At 39.0% G+C, this 20000-nt stretch overlaps 1 long non-coding RNA gene across 1 annotated transcript in view; it reads right to left on the reverse strand.

Annotated features, from left to right (window-relative positions):
* The window catches only part of LOC135098120 (uncharacterized), a 77421-nt gene that overhangs the window by 56077 nt on the left and 1344 nt on the right, over window positions 1–20000 (reverse strand). The gene's annotated exons all lie outside the window — the stretch shown is intronic.

The following is a 20000-nucleotide window of genomic DNA, read 5'->3' on the forward strand; positions in this document are numbered from 1 at the left end:
ATAACAATAATAGTAAATAATAATAACTTCAAACACAACACAGCATTATGTACTTTACTAACAATCCGTGGACACACTCATAATAATAATATTCCAACTGCATTAACAAACACAGTCTGAACATGATCCAACACACACACACACACACACACACACACACGCACATACGACTCTCTCTCTCTCTCTCTCTCTCTCAAGCCTCACTCAGAATTACGCAGTTCACACCGGGGGGTAAGGAGGAGGAGGAGGAGGAGGGGGAGGAGGAGGCGATAGTGGTATTGCTGGTAACTAGTAGCATCGCAGCTGGTGGTGGTGGTAGCAGACCCAATAGTAGTAGTAGTAGTAGTAGTAGTAGTAGTAGTAGTAGTAGTAGTAGTAGTAGTAGTTATCAATAATATTAGTAGTCGTGAAGATAGCGGTGGTAATGGTGGTGGTGGTGGTGGTGGTGACGGCAGCGGCGGCGGCAAACCTCCCCCATCATTTTTCTTGCCTCTCATCGTCACACGCTACGCCGCTAATAAAAGGTAATGGATGAACAGCAAACTCGTAGACACATAAAGGCAACCAACTAAATACACCATTACCGCTTCTCTCTCTCTCTCTCTCTCTCTCTCTCTCTCCTCTCTCTCTCTCTCTCTCTCTCTCTCTCTCTTAATCTCGAGTACTTTCATCTAATCACGTAAAGCTTTTTATAACTAATTACGTTCAATATTGTATTACTTCATTAATTTCTATATGGCTTCCCTTTTGAAATCTATTAAGAATTATGTCAAGGCAAGTTCTTAAAAGCCTCTACGTTTCGCTCAATTCTAAATTAAAATAGAGTAACAAGTTGTAAGAGGGTTAATTAGTCAGCCTCGTTAATTTTAGAAGAGTATGCAGTGTTTTCTTATCGAGAGAGAGAGAGAGAGAGAGAGAGAGAGAGAGAGAGAGAGAGAGAGAGAGAGAGAGAGAGAGAGAGAGAGAGAGAGAGAGAGAGAGAGAGAATAGTATGCAGTGTTTTCTTATCGAGAGAGAGAGAGAGAGAGAGAGAGGAGAGAGAGAGAGAGAGAGAGAGAGAGAGAGAGAGAGGAGAGAGAGAGAGAGAGGAGGAGAGAGAGAGAGAGAGAGAGAGTATATGCAAGTCCCCAAAATTAAAAAGTCAGTTTAAAGGTTATGAATCTTTTATTAACACAATTACCAAAGTTATTGATGCCAACAAGTAAAAAAAAAAAAAAATGGTAGCTGGAATCTTTAACAAGGCTATCTATGAACGTCCCCTGAAATTACAAAGTCGGTTTCAAAGGTTTAGAGAGAGTTTTTCATTAACAATATTCTCGAAGAGACTTAAGGGATTAGGAATCTTTATTAACAATATTACCCAAGCTATTAAAAGGAAGCGGCAGGAATCTTCCACCAGGCCGCGTGTTTGTGGGGACAACACATTCTCAGGCGACGCAGTGTCATTATTACGGTAATGAACAATTTTTACCCTAACTGGCAATCCCCTCGTCGCTGGTAGTGATGGTGGTGGTGGTGGTGCTGCTACCTCCACCACTACTACCAGTAACAAAAAACACCCATTCAAAAGTTCACTATTACTGTTGTTTTTGTTTTTAATGTAGTGGTCATGAACAGTGTCAACAAGGATATTATTATTATTATTATTATTATTATTATTATTATTATTATTATTATTATTATTATTAGTTTCGTTGTTGATATAAGTGTTAACATTAAGCGTACACCACCACCACCACCGCCGCCAAAACCACACCACTACCATTATCACCATCACCACCATAACCATTTCAACAGTCTCCCATCACCACCATCATCACCACCGTTATCACCACCACCACCAGCACTGGCCTGCCCCTCCAGTCCTCCATTGTGTTCCGCCACCATCACGTTCATTACACATTCTGTCTCCACAATATCATCATCACGAAATACCACGAGAGAGAGAGAGAGAGAGAGAGAGAGAGAGAGAGAGAGAGAGAGAGAGAGAGAGAGAGAGAGAGAGAGAGAGAGAGAGAGAGAGAGAGAGAGAGAGAGAATGTGGCATTGTTATCACTCCTCACTACACACACACACACACACACACACACACACACATTCACACACACACACACTGATAACACTATTCCCTCAGCCCCGTGAACTGCTGTTCATACCATCGGCAAAACAACACTATGAAGTGTGTGTTTTGTTTTTCTACATCTCCCTTTTATCGCGAGTGGTGAGGCGGCGCGCCACACGAAGCATATGAAGCAGGGTTCGCGAAACAGCACAAGGCTCGGGGAAAACACTGCGGCCAGCTTTCAGGCGATTCTATGAAGCTTCCTTTGTCTCGACGCTGTTCAGAGGACCAGGGAGTGAGTGATGTGCTGTATCCTGGCGTGCGTGATGCGTCGAGACTTGTTTGTGAGGCAGGAAAGTGTGGGATGTACGAGTATATTCTATGAAGATTTATATAGAGTACTGCATGTTGCACTATAATCTTTAGGCATCGACCTGTGTCTGTGAGGGAAGAGAGTGTGAGAGGTGCAGTATATGACGAACATGTTGTGTACGATCGGTATGATGTTTTACACTGTTACTCGTAATCCTATGAAGTCTTCACAAAAAAAAGGTGCTTGCGAATTATGTATCAAGAGGTGCATATTATCAATGTCTTGTTGAAGTATAGTATATGATGATGTGAATACGAATATCATGATTATTAAAAATTGCTATACTTTATCATTATTGTTCATGTGTTATGCGGTGTTCCTCATGATGCAGTGAATGTTTATGTGGGGAGTGAAAAGGATGAATGACTGTAATAAAGTGCAATGCATCAATGTGTGTATTATGAAGTCTTACATATCATTACGAGGTACTGCATGTTATATTTTGGTGTTTATTAGCGAGGAGGGGTGTTGTGTGAGGAATGGAATGAAGATGTGTGTTATGCGTGTCATGAATCGAGTGATGCATTTCATGAAGGCATCAAGAGAGCACCAAAATGTGGTTTTGTTATCTTTTATACAGAATAATACACGAGACCTGCGTATATGAGTGTTATTCATATCTGAGAAAGAGAATACTGTTGTTGTTGTTGTTGTTGTTGTTGTTGTTGTTGTTGTTGTTGTTGTTGTTGTTGTTGTTGCTGCTGTTGTTTTTGTTCTTGCAGTTGTTTAATTTATGTGATAATTAAAAGCAAAATGCGTGAATGAAAATATTGAGAGCGACTGCGACTAACATTATAAATATTTTCTTTCGTTTTTTTTTTTCGTGTGTCTCCGAAATAGAGATGAAAGAAGGCTACTCAAACATACGCATCGGAAAAAAAAATCCTGTGGTGAAATGAGGCTGAGACATACATACATACATACATACATACTCGTACATATAAGCAGATCGAAACAAATAGGTGTAGAGATTGGGAGACAGAGGGACAGTCAGACATAGGCAGATAAATAAAGTTGAAGATAAGGGAGAGAGAACACACACACACACACACACACACACACACACACACACACACACAGAGAGAGAGAGAGAGAGAGAGAGAGAGAGAGAGAGAGAGAGAGGAGAGGAGGAGAGAGAGAGAGAGAGAGGAGAGAGAGAGAGAGAGAGAGAGAGAGAGAGAGAGAGAGAGAGAGAGAGAGAGAGAGAGAGAGAGAGAGAGAGAGAGAGAGAGAGGAGGAGAGAGGAAACGCTGAGACAAATAGACAAGAATCTAAAAGCCTCACACACACACAAACACACACACACACACACACACACACACACAAACACACACACACACACACACACAGGTAGATACGCTCCAGGAAAAGAGGGAAACAAGAGACGAAGGAGGCAGGTACGAGACAAGAGCACATCAAGTATTGCAGGGGAAGGTGTGGGCGAGGAGCACGGAGGCAAAGTTACCTCCCCTGTCATCGATAGAAGAGAGAGAGAGAGAGAGAGAGAGAGAGAGAGAGAGAGAGAGAGAGAGAGAGAGAGAGAGAGAGAGAGAGAGAGAGAGAGAGAGAGAGAGAGAGAGAGAGAGAGAGAGAGAAATTCAAGCAAAGAAGTACATATCTTAATAAAAATAACTATGAATAAATAACAAAGTACAAATAATGAAAAAAAAATGAAAGAAAACGTTAATGGGATTGAAAAACAGACAGGAATCGTGGACAAAAAAAAAATAAATAGAAATAAAGACAAAAATACACACAGAGAGGAATAGACACACATAATCAATAAAGAAAATAAGAAAACAAAACCAATAAGAATAATAGTGAAAGACAATTAGACAGACAGACAGACAGACAGATACACACAGACAGAGGAGAGCAGACACATAATCGGTACTGAAAAGAAAAAGGAACAAAAAGGAAAGATTAATCAATGAGAATATAATGAAGAAAGACAAACAGACACACAAACAAACTCATTTCATTTCCCCGCGTCAGATCTTTTAAGACACTCCTCCATCTCCCTGATGACCGTAAGCAGGAGTGATGGGGGAAGTGAAGTCAAGTGAAGTGAGGTATATTGAGATCAAAATGTATGAAAATAATTCTTGATTTTATTATATTCAGTAACGTGGTGGTGGTGGTGGTGGTGGTGGTGGTGGTAGTAAGAGATACGAAATGTTGGACTAGATGGAAATAATGTGAGATACCAAAGCTAGATTCTTCTATTTCACTTCCATAGAAATAAAAAAAAACCGAACATATTTAAATAATACGAAATGTTATAGTAGAACAGAATAATGTCAAAGAACAATACCCGAGTCTTTATCTGTTTGTCTGTCTCCTACACAAATAATAATAGCGAGGAATTAGGGGCAGCAGGAAGCATTATACTGCATCATAATTACTGCACTCAACAATTCTGGATCCTATTGTTTATCTTCAATACAGACAAAGAGAAGAGAACTATAGGAGGTCGGCAGGGATACCAGAGTTACAGGGAAGACAAGGAAGAGGCGAGGGGTGACGAGAAGAGTCATAAGGCATACAGGGAAAACAGGAAAGACGAAGGGTGAGGACAGAACTCTTACAATACAAAGGAAAATGTGAGACGAGAACTGAAAAAAAAAGATGAAGGAAGACAAGGACAACAGAGACAATAGAGGTAATAGGAACAAGGCCACATGATTTACAAGACAAGAGAAGACAAGAGGCGACGAGAGAAGAGGAGGGCCACCAGGGTTACATGAAAAAGGGAAAAGAAGACGAGACAAAATAAACATGAGGAATCAGGATAGGAAATGATAAAAGGCTAATAACCAAAGAAACGTCAAAAGGACAGCAATGTTACAAAAGAAATAAGTGGAATATGGAAGGGGAAACAGAGACAGAAATGTTATAAGGGGAGAGATAGAACGGTTCAAGAGGAAGACAAGGGAAACACGAGGGGAAAAGGACACCAGGTAACAAGGAAAACAAGGCAAATGGCAAGGGGAAACAGGGGAAGCAATGTTAAAAGGGGGTAAGAAAAAGGCACAAAAATAACAAGGTTGCAAAGGGTAGGGAAGGAAGACGAGACAACAGTGTAAGGGGAAACAAGGGATAAACAAGGGAAACAGGCCATTAAAATTACAAGCAAGGAAAAGAAATTAATACAATAAGGCAAGATAAATGGAAATAACGGGAAAACAAGGGTAGATAAGGAGATAGGGACGGTGTTAAGAGGGGAGAGGGGAGGGTAAGGCGCAGACTGCAAGGTGAACAAGCGAGTTACAAGGGGAGGGGGAGATAAGGGTTGGCAAAGAGGACAGTGCATGAGGGTTGAAAGATAAACAAAGGGAAACAAGAGGAAATAAGGGAGATACGTTATGAAGTTTACAAAGGAGAAAAGAGGAAGAGGCTGGCAATCAAACACGAGGCGGCCCAGACAAAAAGCAGCACACACACACACACACACACACACACACACACACACACACACACACACACACACACACACACACACACACACACACTTAGTCCTTAGCCCTTGGTGGAGAAGAAAATTTAAGGGAAAACAAGGGTGAGGAGAAATTCAGATTCAGGTTTTAGGAACAGGGCAGGGTTACGAAGGACACAAGGCAGGTAGGCAGGTGTGATCAGTGCGAATATTATTTACCTGGTGGATCCACGTAATGCGCAGGTTAATTAGACGAGAGACGATAATGACCCAATCCCAAATTCGATTAAACGCAGGACTTGTACAACTTCACCTTCATTAACGAGGCATTTGCCATGAATTACACTGATCACACCCGCGGCTTCCAGTGAAGGCACGGTAAACACATAAAAGATAGGTAAATAAATAAATAAATAAGTAAATGTAAATAATTATGTCCACGTGTGTGAAAACGTTATCATTGAACCTTGTCCCTAAAAAAGCTACTACTACTACTACTACTACTACTTCGACTTCTACAACTAATAATAATAAAAATAATAATAATACGACTATTACTATTGCTACGACGACGACGACGATTACTACTCCTATTACTTATAACAACAACAACAACAACAACAACAACAATAATAGTAATAATAATAACAAAAGGAAGGAAAGGGACGTAAAACTTAACCAACATTCTAGATTTCTCCAGACAAAAACAATTCAATTCCACATCTCTTAAAGGAAGAAAAGAAGAGGAAGAAAAAAACTTAAGGACCGTCAGTATTCCTCCCAACAAAAACACTTCAAACAAATTCATATCGTTGTTGGTGTTGTTTCATGTGAAAGTGATTACCTTCTGGATAAAAGGAAAACAAATATGAAGGGCAAGTGAGAGAAAAAAGCACAACAAAAAATCCTACCAACAAAATAAGTTACAACAATTTCACGTTTCTAATAACACGTTTGTCTAGTTTTTCCATTTGTTGTTTTTGTTGATGTTGTTGTTGCTACTGTTGTTGTTGTTGTCATATGAAAGAAGCTAAATGAAAGAAACAATAGCGATCAGATTTGTGTAAAACCTTTTTTTTTTTATGATGAATGTGGAATGCAAGAATGAACATTGAAAACTAAATATTATAATAATAATAATAATAATAATAATAATAATAATAATAATAATAATAATAATAATAATAATAATAACAGCAACAGCACCAGATCAATAAAAACATTGTGATACAGAAAGTTACACACTAGACCGACTTCTGGAAACAGCGAGACAAACCGACAGACGGACAAACAAATACTGATAACTGCAAGAAACAGACGATAAAAAAAACAAATTCCGCGATAACACGAGACAGACAGACAGACAGACAGACAGACAGACATAGACAGACAGACAGACATAGACAAACAGACAGACGTAAAGAAACACAGAGAGAGAGAGAGAGAGAGAGAGAGAGAGAGAGAGAGAGAGAGAGAGAGAGAGAGAGAGAGAGAGAGAGAGAGAGAGAGAGAGAGAGAGAGAGAGAGAGAGAGACTCGTAAACAAACCCACATAAATATACAAGTTTTCTTTTCTATAAATAAATAAAAAGGCGATACAGCAAAGCATACAGAAAGTGAGACAGACAAACACAAACAAACAAACAAACAGACAACAACAGAAAATACAAGTGTTTCTCTTTTATTATTTATCTTATCGACGACAACATATATTACAAGCTTTCCTCTACTTTTTATTCATTTATTTTTTTATTTATTTTCATTTGTATCGTTATTTCCGTTACTTATAAGATATACAAGTTTTTTTCTTCGTATTTCTTGTTCATTTACTCTATTTTTTTCTATTTTTTTCTATTTATTTTATCTACAACACATACACACAAGCTTTCTATTTTTTTCTTCCTTTGTTCATATTTTCTTCATCACAATTTCTCTTATCGGCAACATGCGTTATCTACACTTCATTTATTTACTTTATATATATATATATATATATATATATATATATATATATATATATATATATATATATATATATATATATATATTTTTTTTTTATCTTTCATTGATACCAACGACAAATCCCACGTCCTTCCATGTTCCCTTCACTAACAGAACGAACAACAAAGGTAAACAAGAAGGTGTAGATACAGTTTTCCAATAACGTCTCTACAACACTTCCCAGAGAGAGAGAGAGAGAGAGAGAGAGAGAGAGAGAGAGAGAGAGAGAGAGAGAGAGAGAGAGAGAGAGAGAGATATGAGGACATATGCTACTGCCCCTACACACACACACTCACTCTCTCTCTCTCTCTCTCTCTCTCTCTCTCTCTCTCTCTCTCTCTCTCTCTCTCTCTCTCTCTCTCACCATTCAGCGCCCTTCCCGCAATGCTCTGGTAATCCTTCTTCAGTTGCAAGCTCACTCACACACACACACACACACACACAATCTCTTACAATACTCTTCATTATTCATATCCAATCACCATCACCATCACCACTAACTACATAACTACACTCACCCCTCCCCCTACACACACACACACACACACACACACACACACACACACGTACCTTCCCCATTTTCATTCAGTATTCACGTACTGCATGGCACGTGTCACCGATCAATACACGATGGGGATGAAGGAGTGAAAGAAAAGAAGGGAAAAAACAGAGAAAGTGAGGGAGGTAGGAAAAAAAAAGACCGATGATGGTAAATGACTAGGGTAGAGAGAGAGAGAGAGAGAGAGAGAGAGAGAGAGAGAGAGAGAGAGAGAGAGAGAGAGAGAGAGAGAGAGAGAGAGAGAGAGAGAGAGAGAGAGAGACGTAGTAAGGAGTAAATGGGAAAAAAAGATAGGATGAAAAGAGGAACACAGAGGAAGGGGAAGATAAAAGGGAAGATAGGAGAGCGATAAGGAGGGAAGGGGGAAAGGTGAGAGGGGAGTGAGAGAACGTGAGGGGAAGGGAGAGGAGAAGGGAGAAAAACAATAACAGGAAAGCGAAACAGGAGACAGAAGAAATTTGGATAGCTGGGTGAGGAGAAAGAGGGGAACTGGATGGGAAGAGGAAAGATGTGAGGAAAAGGGAGAAGAAAAGAAGAGGGGAGGAAGAGGAAGAAGAAACTTGGAGGGTTGGATAAAGTAGAAGCAAAGAGAGAGAGAGAAGAAGAGAGAAGAGGAGGAGGGGAGGGAGAGGAAAAGAGGGAGATAATAGGAGAGGAAGGAAAAAACAAAGAGAGAGAGAGAGAGAGAGAGAGAGAGAGAGAGAGAGAGAGAGAGAGAGAGAGAGAGAGAGAGAGAGAGAGAGAGAGAGAGAGAGAGAGAGAGAGAGAGAGGAGTCAGGTAAAAAAAACTTGAATAAAAAAAAAGCAGCATTAATTTACAACCTTACATTATTAATAACTTACACCTCTATCCAATAAACACTAAATATATTACCTGCGAAAACACTTAACACCACATCATAATTTCGAGTCTTTAATTACAACATAAGACAGACAAGACCGGGATTGGAGGGAGGATCGGCCACGCGAACTCGTAAACTCCCGGATTAAATCTCACCGTATGAGGCGATTAGAGGATCGTTCAAACTCCCAAGGCTTTCACGGCTGGAGGGAGAAAGAGACGCGATGTACCTACCAGGGCCATCACCCGTGTTCAGAAATACTGCTCTCTCAACGTGACTGTTTTCAAAGGTAAGAGAGGTAATTAGCAGGGTTCTCAAAAGTGTTTCCGATGTCAATAATGTAAAAATCTTGTTCATCTATCACTAAAACCTTGAAAAAACATCTTCAAATATCCCCGGCACTTCAATTACTAACTTTTGAAAATAATTACCGGGTTTTCAAGTGTGTTTCCCGAGTTAATAACATGAATATTTTGTTCACCTATCAGCAAAACCTTTAAAAAACATCTTTTAAAAACCCGCGTCACTTTAACTACACCCTTTTGAAAACAATTTGTCGGGTTCTCAAAGTGTGTTTCTCCATTCAATAATGCAAAATTCTTGTTAATCTGTCACTAGAACCATAAAGATACCCTTAGAGACACGCTTCACTTCAACTAAAACCTTCTGAAAGTAGTCGACGTGCAGGCAGAAGTGTTTCAGAATATGGACCTAAGACTTAAGGGATCGTTCGGGATTCCGGGGCTGTGAGGGCTGGAGGAAGGTTGAGGGCCGCGATGGAGCACTACGAGGCATCAGGAAGGATGATCCTCACTCAGAAAGTCGTCACACTCTTACAGTCTTGCTGGTTTAAGTGTTGTAGTACAATGTTATAGGAAGGTACAAGTGCTGTTTTTAATTTTTCGAAGCCAAGGATCAGTTTCTTCTACGACTGAAAAAGTAAATACACAAAATAAACAAAAGAAAAGAAATAAAGTAAAAATGAGAAAGAAAAGAGACATTAAAAGAAAGAAAAAAACAAAACATACTGGTATAAATGTCAATGTAACATACGTAGACACAAACTAAATAAACAAACAAACAAATAAACAAGCAGGAAATGGAGCGTTACTTAAGTACTAAGCACACAACTTTCCTTAACCCCCCAATTAGTTTTCCCTTGCCCATTCACTCAACTACTTAATCTCCATTCACGGTCCTCCCTCAGAGACGTAAATTACTCCTACTATGCCATTCCTAACTCAGCCTTCGTGCATTACTTTCATTATTTACCTCCACATATTCCTAGCGTCTTTCCTTTACTTGTATTTACCTTCATAAATGTTGTGTTTACCTGCTCCATGTTCGTCCACTTACTTCTCTACTTTCTTTTAAAAACTCGCTATTTGCTCATTCAATTATGCATCATTCTGTTGCTAATTTGCTCTGCACTGGCTGCCTCATGCATGACAAAGACCTGTATTTTTGTAACCGTTCTCTCAAAAGGATTGGATTTGAAACTATACGAATTAATACCCATGATTATCTTTACAATTAATGGTGTTAATTTTTTTAGCTTTCTTTGTATCACTTGAACAATAAAACTAACTTAAAAACTACCAAAAGCTTTTTTTCTGGCTGACTCACTATTTTGTAATTTTGTTCTCTCATAATGACTGTTTTAAAGAAACCGATCAAGCGAATTATCGGTTTAGTTTCTTATTCATGGTCTAGAATTACTCAGACACTTTTCTCCTACTAATAGAACCATAAAACATCAGTAAAAAAAACAAAGCTTTTATTTGAACCCGCTGAAAGGAATTTAAACAAGGCAGCGAAACACTTCACCCTACAGGAGCCAAAAAAAGACAAACAAAAATATATATAAGCTTCGTTGAGAGAGAGAGAGAGAGAGAGAGAGAGAGAGAGAGAGAGAGAGAGAGAGAGAGAGAGAGAGAGAGAGAGAGAGAGAGAGAGAGAGAGAGAGAGAGAGAAAGCAAAGTACCACATCCAAAAAGACAATTTCGAATCCAATTATCAACTGTCGAGATTCAGCAACAAATAGGAGGAGGAAAAGACAAACAGAAACACGAAAACTTGATTATGACACTCGTGCATCTCAGAAGGAAGAGATTACGGACACAATACCAAACTTAAGACACGAGTTTAAGAGATTATTGTCGCAACTCAAGGGAAAAAAAAACACAAAACCAGAAAGCTGCACAACAAACATTAAATCTCTCACAATCAAGCCAAGCAGATCCCGTAAGCACCATCAATTCCTGTACCTCACCATCTTACACCCTTGACACTCACTAAGCCAGTATTCGCGTAAAGGAAGCAAGCACAAGCCTTCTCTATGCAGTGTTACGCCCCTCACCTCACTAACGCACAGTATTCACGTAAAGAAGAGCTCGTGTTGATATTGATCAGTACCACACAGCACCCAACACTGAGCGGCGTCACACAATCACATCATATCATACGGGGCTTCTCTCTCTCTCTCTCTCTCTCTCTCTCTCTCTCTCTCTCTCTCTCTCTCTCTCTCTCTCTCTCTGTTTTTTTTTTCTTCCTTTTTATCGTTTGATCTTTTCAGTCTTCTCGTGTTCTCCCTTTTTTTCTTCTTTTGTTTCTCCCTCTCTTTTTATCTCTCACTCTTTCCTTTTTCCTTCATCTTTCCTTATTTTTTTTAAGAATTTCCACTTTTTTTCTTCACCTCTAGAATTTTAACCTTTTTCTTTACCTGATTTTTTTTCTTACTCTCTTTAGTGTCATACCCCTCCCTCTCTCTCACTCCCCTCCTCTCACAAAGGTGGTATTCGTGTCAGCTTATTATCTCGCACTTAATATACTTGCCGCCAAGTTCTTTACTCTATGAAATTTTCAGTCACCAATAATCTCGCTGCCAATCACTGCCTTCCAATATCGAGGCACATTATCCCTCCTTACTCCGCCAAGCCTCGCTAAGTCTAGCCGAGTCTCCCCATTTACTTGTTACGTTTTCTTCAGCTCGTGTGGTTATCTGCTGCCGCTTCTTTCTCCGTTTTCTTTTTCGATGTCTCGTTTTCTTGACACTTTTGTTGCTATTGTTGTTGTTGTTGTTTTCTTATGTCCCTTTCTTCTTGTCACGTTTTTCTTGTTGCTCCTCTCTCTCTCTCTCTCTCTCTCTCTCTCTCTCTCTCTCTCTCTCTCTCTCTCTCTCTCTCTCTCGTCTAGTTCTCAATTCTTTCTTGTCTCTTTTTGTTCTTTCTTCCTCTCTTTTTCTTTTCTTTTCTATTTTCTTTCTTTTCTCCTTTTTCCTCCTCTTTTTTTTTACTCCTCTTTCTTCTAGTCTTATTCTTGACTTTTTTTCCTGTTTCTTTTTTTTATTCCGTTTCCTTTTTCCCACTTTTTTCTTTGTGTTCTTGTTATCTCCGTTTTTTTTTTTTTTTGACATGTGATTCCCGTCTCTCACCTCTAGTTTTTTCCCTTTTATTTATTTATTTATTTTTTTATTACTAGCTTACCTTTTGTTTTTTTCCCGAGATCTCGTTTTCCAATGTCACTTTTTTCCTCTTTTTTTCGTTTACCAAGTCGGTTTCTTCTAGTCTTTTTTGCCTCTCTCTCTCTCTCTCTCTCTCTCTCTCTCTCTCTCTCTCTCTCTCTCTCTCTCTCTCTCTCTCTCGTTATCAGGTACGATTTCTTTCTCCATATGTGGTTTTCTTTTCCTATCACACGATTTCACCTGATCGTTAAATTTTCCAGTCTTTTCTTCTTATCACTCTTCATTATTTGCTGTTGCTTTTCCTAAGATCTTACCCTAACGTTTTTTTTTTTCTTTTCATCTCTGAACTTTTTTTCATCATTATGTAATTTTGCCTGTCGTACATTTTCTTGTTTTTTCTGTCATTACAAAACTTGTATGTACTTTTTTCTTTTTTTTTTTCCTTTAACGAGTAACTTTTCTTTCAATTTTGTTTCGTGTTTTTCTGTTATTTTTTTCTTTTCTTTCTTTCCTCTCGTAGGTAATTTATTTTTTCGATCTTTTCCCTTTTCGCGTCTTTTTTTCCTGTAATTTCGTTTCCTTATTTTTTTCCCTCGTCGCTTATCTATCTCGTGTTTTGATGTAGTCCTAATTTACTTTCTTTATTTTCCCTTTCAGAGCCTTTTTTCACCCTTTTGACTTTCCTTTTGCTGGAATTTCGCTTCTTTTCTTTCTTTCCTTGTTTTTTTCCTTCTTTCATGTTTTCTTTAACAGGATTTGGTTTCTTCTTTGTTGCTTTTTTTTTTCTTATCATCTTTTCCCAGTAATAAAATAATCTCGTTCTTTTTTTCTCATTCTGCCTTTACAGTGACTTTTTTTTAATCAGTATTTCGTTTTTTTTCCTTCTTTTCTTTCCTTATCATGGTTATTATTTTTTTTTCGAAACCTCACCTTTTTTTTTCTTCGGAGATTTCTTTTCTGGAATTGCGTTTTTTTTTTATCTGTGTCTAGTAAGTTTTCTTCCTTGATGTCTGGTCTTCTACCTCTCCTTTTTTTTTTTTTCCTTAGAAGCATTTTTTTTTTCGTCGGATTCCATTTTCTCTTTCCATCTCCAGGTTATCAACTTTTTTTTCCTCTCTCTCTTTTGGGAATAGAAATGTCTTGCTTATTTATTTATTTTTTTTTTTTTGAGTCGCTTTTTACTCCGGCATGTTTCCATTTTTTAGTCTTTTTCACTGGAATTCTATTTTCTTCTTTTTTTACTTTCAAGTCTAGGTTTTTTTTTAGCCGACTTTCTTTTCGTGGAGTTAAATTGTATCACTCTTTCTTTCTCCCTTTACATCCGTTTACCTACGTTTTCCTCTTCTCGAGATCTAATTTTACTTTTCTACTGCACTTTCCTTCTCCAATCTAATTTTCCCTTTGTAGTCTTTTTATTCTGCTATTCACTTGTGTTTAGTTTTCAGTTTTATACATTACTTTTTCTTCACCGAATCACCACAATTTCCTCCACAGTATCTAGTCATTTTCTGCTGAGATTCTCTTCACATTTACACTTTCCACTGAGTATTATTTGAAATTTTAGCCATTACAATATTCAACGTTCTGTTTTTCAGCATTAAAAGCAGCATCCTTCACTTTATACACCAAGAACAACAGTATTTCAGTTTATGATTCAAGGCACGTTAACATTTTCTATATTTCAAAGAACATCCATCTATAACATCCTCTGAACATTCAATAACACACTTATCCTTCAAAAATATCACTTAAGTTTGCACACTGGTACTTTCCATACATTGTTAAGTCTATGGAGGCATTCACCAACACTTTACCATCAGGAACACCGAAAATATACATAGCACGTATCCATTTTATTTAGTTTTAAAGGCACATTTTCATTTTCCATACTTTAAGTTAAAATCCACGGCAGCAGCCTTTAACATTTCACTATTACATTAATATAGTTTACATCCCGGAAATACACAAATACTGCATAAAAATAAATCAAAACACAAAAACCACCAACAAAGAACACAAAGAACAACACATCCACTCTCCAACAACAACCAGCAGCAAAATCACACGAGTAACAAAGTATAACAGTCTACCCATAGTGTGTTTATCAAAGTACGGTACGGTACATATAACCATAGCGTGTTTCACCCCCACTCCCCCATTCCCCCAAGCAAGGCAAGCCCAGCACTCCCCGCCCCATGACAGCACTAACATCATAAGCAGCACTCGCCCAGCCCCGTCCGCCCCGAGGCTCACGTCAAAATTAACTCCCTGCCAACACTATTTTTTATCTCCCACACCCTAGACTCTTCAATTTGCCATCGATCATATTACACACGCCGCGCCGCTGCTCCCTTTCACGCAAATACCTCACGGGGGAAAAATTATCATCAAAACATAGCGCACTTTTCACGAGGCGGAGTCTATTAAGTGTGTGTGTATGTGGTGGTGGTGGTGGTGGTGGTGGTGGTGGTGGTGGTTTAGTAACATGTCCACTCTAGACGTAGATAATGGCAAATTTTAAGTGATACAATTTTTACACATTATTTCATAGTAGTAGTAGTAGTAGTAGTAGTAGTAGTAGTAGTAGTAGTAGTAGTAGTAGTAGTAGTAGTAGTTGAAAAGAAGAAAAAAAGAAGAACAAGAATAAGATCAAGAACAGGATCAAAAAAGGATGAGGACGAAGAAAAGACAGGAGCCGAACAACAACAATAGCTGGAGAAAAATAACGAGGACAACAAGAAAGTAAATAAAAGTATGCATTACTACACACACACGCACCTCCCAGCTGTGTAATGAAGTGTGGTGTTGTGTTGTGCAGTGTACGCCTTGCATGGCCCTGCGTAGTTTGTTGGCTAAATTTATATCGTGCGTGTATGACTAATACGTTTGAGTTTGATGTGTATGTGTGTATTTATGAGGTAATGTATAGGTGTGTGTGTGTGTGTGTGTGTGTGGTACGGTGTGGTGTCAATCTATCAATGTATTTATCTATCTACCTGTGCGCGCATGTGTGTGTGTGTGTGGGTGTGTGTATGTGTATGTGTGTGTGTGTAATAATAATAATAATAATAATAAACGGTTTATTATTTAGGCAGTTGACAAACTGAAAATGTACATAGGGGATGGGGAAAAACTTAACATTAATCCTAACGGTAAGACTAATCTAGGAGGGAAATACTATTGATTGATGGCTCGCACCATGGTGGGAATCGCACTGAGTCTGTACCGGTCCGTGCGCGGCGCCTTCAGGGGCGTTATTTTGTTGTGGTGTCTGGTGGCACGGACAGGGCGAGGCGCGTCGGGCGGCAGCATGTCTCTGAGACGCGGATGATGCAGTAGTCCCTTCCCAAACTTCTCCAGAGCCTCTCGGTGCCTGGTGGATATTCTGGACAGACTCAGGGTGGTCAGGGCTTCTTCACAGGTGGTGTATGCAGGGCCAAGGATGACCCTGCACGCCCTCTTCTGCACACTCTCTAGCTGTAGCTGTTGAGTGTGTGTGAGGGAGGAGGACCACGCTGGGGAGGCGTACATGAGTTTGGGGAGGATGAAGGTGAGGTACACCCCCCTTAACTCATCTGTCGGCGTCCCCAGCGAGCTGAGTCTGCGTGTGTGTGTGTGTGTGTGTGTGTGTGTGTGTGTGTGTGTGTGTGTGTGTGTGTGTGTGTGTTATTACTAGCCTTTGCGTAACTTAATTAATTTCAGATTCTTTCAGCACAAATCCGGACTTCTCTTCTCTCCTTCTCTTTTCCTCTTTCTTTCTTTCTTTCTCACTCTCACTCTCACTTTCTTCCCCACTTCGTTAACTTCATTTCCACTTCTTTCCCTTCAACTCGAACACATAACTTTCCTTCCTTCAACATTGCACTTTTTACCCACCACACCACACCTCCTCTTTCCTTCCCTCCACCCGCAAACCCAGCACCGTTTTTTTTTCAGATTTCCTTTCACACCCGCAAAGTTTATCCCAGGTAGGAAGAGAGGAAAAAGTAGCGGCAGCATTCTTCACAAAGTTTGCACCTCGTAACGTCGCGGTCATTTCCCTGGCACGGTCGCTAATGGTAAGGAACAACCTCCTGTTAAGCCCCAACACAAGGGAACTGGCGATCATACGTTGTGTTTTCCCAGCATGAGGTGCCTTTTGTATCCCTAGCGAGAGAGTGAGTGAGGGAGGCAATGCACGTTACACTGGAAGTACTATAGTCTGCTAACACACACACACAAGAAGGTAAGAATTGAGAGATAGTGAGATAGGTTAATGATTATGACGGATATTAATTCTAGAAGTCATGCCTTTACTTGTATGTAGGAAAGCGGTTGCCATATTTTTCTCTCGAGGGAAATTGCTTAGAGAAATGCTTATAACCGTTTAGGAAAATTTTTTTTTTTCTAAGAGTTAAATATACATAACGGCACTGGTATTATAATATCATAACCTACGAAACACACACACACACACACACACACACACACACACACACACACACACACACACGCAGGTAAGAACAAACGTGACAGCACAGTAACGATTAAGAAAGTAATCACCTTAAGAAATAAACGCCTGTATATTGGAAAGCTGTTTGATATCTTTTTTTTTTATCGATTTCTTGCTACCTTTCCTTCCTTTTCCTTCTGCAAGTCTCTACCACAATTCAGAGCAGTCTGCCAACACCCTCACGGAACTAACTTGAGACCGTGTATTGACTGAACTAAATTACCTCTTCAAATTATATCATCTTTCTATTGGTTAGTTATAGACACTACAACTAACTTTGAATAGAAAGAATCATATCTTTTCTCTAAAAATATTTTGCTACATTATTGCCCCGTGTAATGATTGAGCTAAGTTACCTCTAAAAGTTATACCACGTTTCTATAGCTTAATTTTTGGGACTCCGTTACTTAAATGTAAGCAACCCTTAACATCTTCGTCTGTAAAAACAACATGCTACATTTGCTATATTTAATTTATTACACCGCGTATTTATTAAACTAAATAACCATGAAATCATAGCATCTTCCTTTGAATTAACTGTAGGTAAACTCTGGAGCTCCCTTCCTGCTTCAGTATTTTCTCCTTCCTATGACTTGAGATCTTTCAAGAGGGAGGCTTCAAGACACTTATCCTGTAATTTTTGACTACCGCTTTTGATTCTGTTCGGAGATCGGCACTTCAGTAGGCCTTTTTCTTTATTACAGTTTTGTTGCCCTTGGCCGGTGCCCCTCCTACATAAAAAAAAAAAAAGTAACTCAAAATAAAACAAAGTTCGCATCTCAGTTTGTAAAAAAAAAGTTTTGCTATATTTGTTACATTCCATTCATTACACAGCGTAGTGGTTAAACTAAATAACTCCATGAGATTATAGCATCTTCCTCAGGGTTAACCATAGGCACTGCAAGCAACTCAAAACAAACCTCACATTTTCGCTTGTAAAATCTACCTTGCTACATTCGCTGTACTTCATTCATTGCAGTGTGCCAGCACACAAAGAGCTTATAACAAGGGAGAGCACTTGATGGCTCGCGTTCTTAAACGCTTTGTTCTCTCATCAGAACTATTATCAAAGGCCACACAGATAATTGGTCGGGTTTTCATGCGTGTTTTCCCATTGAAGATGCATGGTCATTAATACTCTATCCCTAAAATCATTAATAACCTTTGAAAACTACAGTAACTTCGACTTGAGCCTGTTAATTGCAAGAATAAGACGAAAGGTTTAAGAATAAAGTTCATTGGTTGAGAAAAAAAATCACCCTTGTAACCTTTGTAATATGTTTAGATGTGTTAAAAGTTATTTTGCTTTGCTTGTTTTCTCACCAGAACCTTTATCAAAGACCAGACTCAGGTCGGGTTTTCATGCGTGTCTTCTCATTGATGATGCGCTGTCCTTGATAAATACCTCTGAAAACCTCACTCATTTCCACTACTGTCTATTAAAAATAGAGATACGATGTAGGATTACACACACACACACACACACACACACACACACACACACACACACACACATGAAGCAAGACTTAGTAACCACTCACTTAAATATTGTGTCAAAAAATGTTGGCCCTTTTTCAGTCTTGCCAAAAAGAGTTGGGATTTTTTTTTCTCAAAAAAACGTAACATTTTCCAGTCTGCTTAAAAATACAGAGCATTTTCAGTGCATCTAAAAAACTGTTAGCCTTTTTAGCTTCCAGGTTTCAAGGTTACTTCAATATCTTCTGCTTCAACAATTTCCTGGAGGTAAGAACAAGCGAGACTAAGGATTGCAACAAGAAACAGTTCCAGAAATCATAGGTACTCGCGTGTTCCAGAAACTCAACATTTTCTTATGTGCTAGTTCTATAATTCCAATACAGTCTAACACACGCACAATGGTGGAGGCATGAACAGGCGAGACCGTGGTGATTGTGTAACCAACTCAGGACACTGTATCTCTGTAAAAACGCTTAACACTTGCTTTCCTTTGAGTTATTTCAAAAGTCTAACACACACACACACACACACACACACAAACGTGCAACTAAGGCAAACTGAAATAACGCATGTAAACGTAAAATAATTAATGTCTACATGAAGCCCGCATCGTGGTAACTCAGTAACTGCTGGTAGACTGAGAGAGACAACCCAGTGAGTAATAACGAAAGTGACTATTGTGAAAGATGTGTCGGTAAATCACTGCTGGTAGACTGACAGACGCGACCCACCAACTAATAACTAAGGTGAGTATTGTGATAACTGAGTAACTAACTGCGGACAGACAGACGCAGCCCAATAATAACTAATATGACGTGACGTGGCCGAAGTGCTGCATCACAATAAAAGATTAAGAAAGTATACCACGTCTTCCCTACAGTGGCGGCACCATTACGAAACTACACCTGTCTGTCTCACTTGGGAGGTCAACTACGATAAATCAATATGTAACTATGCATAGATATTGACCTTTACATTACCGTGCCTACCATTTCCATCACAAATCCCTCTTAATGATACCTTACAATCATCATTTTAGTTCATTTTTCCTTTTGTTTTTAATCTACTTTCATTTTTCAGTTGCAAATCGCTAGCTCTGGAGGGAAGGTAGAGGAGGAGGAGGAGGATTAGGCAGAGATAAACTGGTGATTTACAACAGAAACGTCAAACAGATTGATTGAAAGCGCATCGGCTGGCTGTTAGCTTTTGAAAATATAAAAGAAAAATAGTTTTGTTTGCCGAGGTGCTTCCAACAAACATCAAAATTTGAAGAAAAAAATGAAAAATGAGTAAAAAA

This window comes from Scylla paramamosain, unplaced genomic scaffold (genome assembly GCF_035594125.1).
Source record: "Scylla paramamosain isolate STU-SP2022 unplaced genomic scaffold, ASM3559412v1 Contig45, whole genome shotgun sequence".
NCBI classification, from domain to species: Eukaryota; Metazoa; Arthropoda; class Malacostraca; order Decapoda; family Portunidae; genus Scylla; species Scylla paramamosain.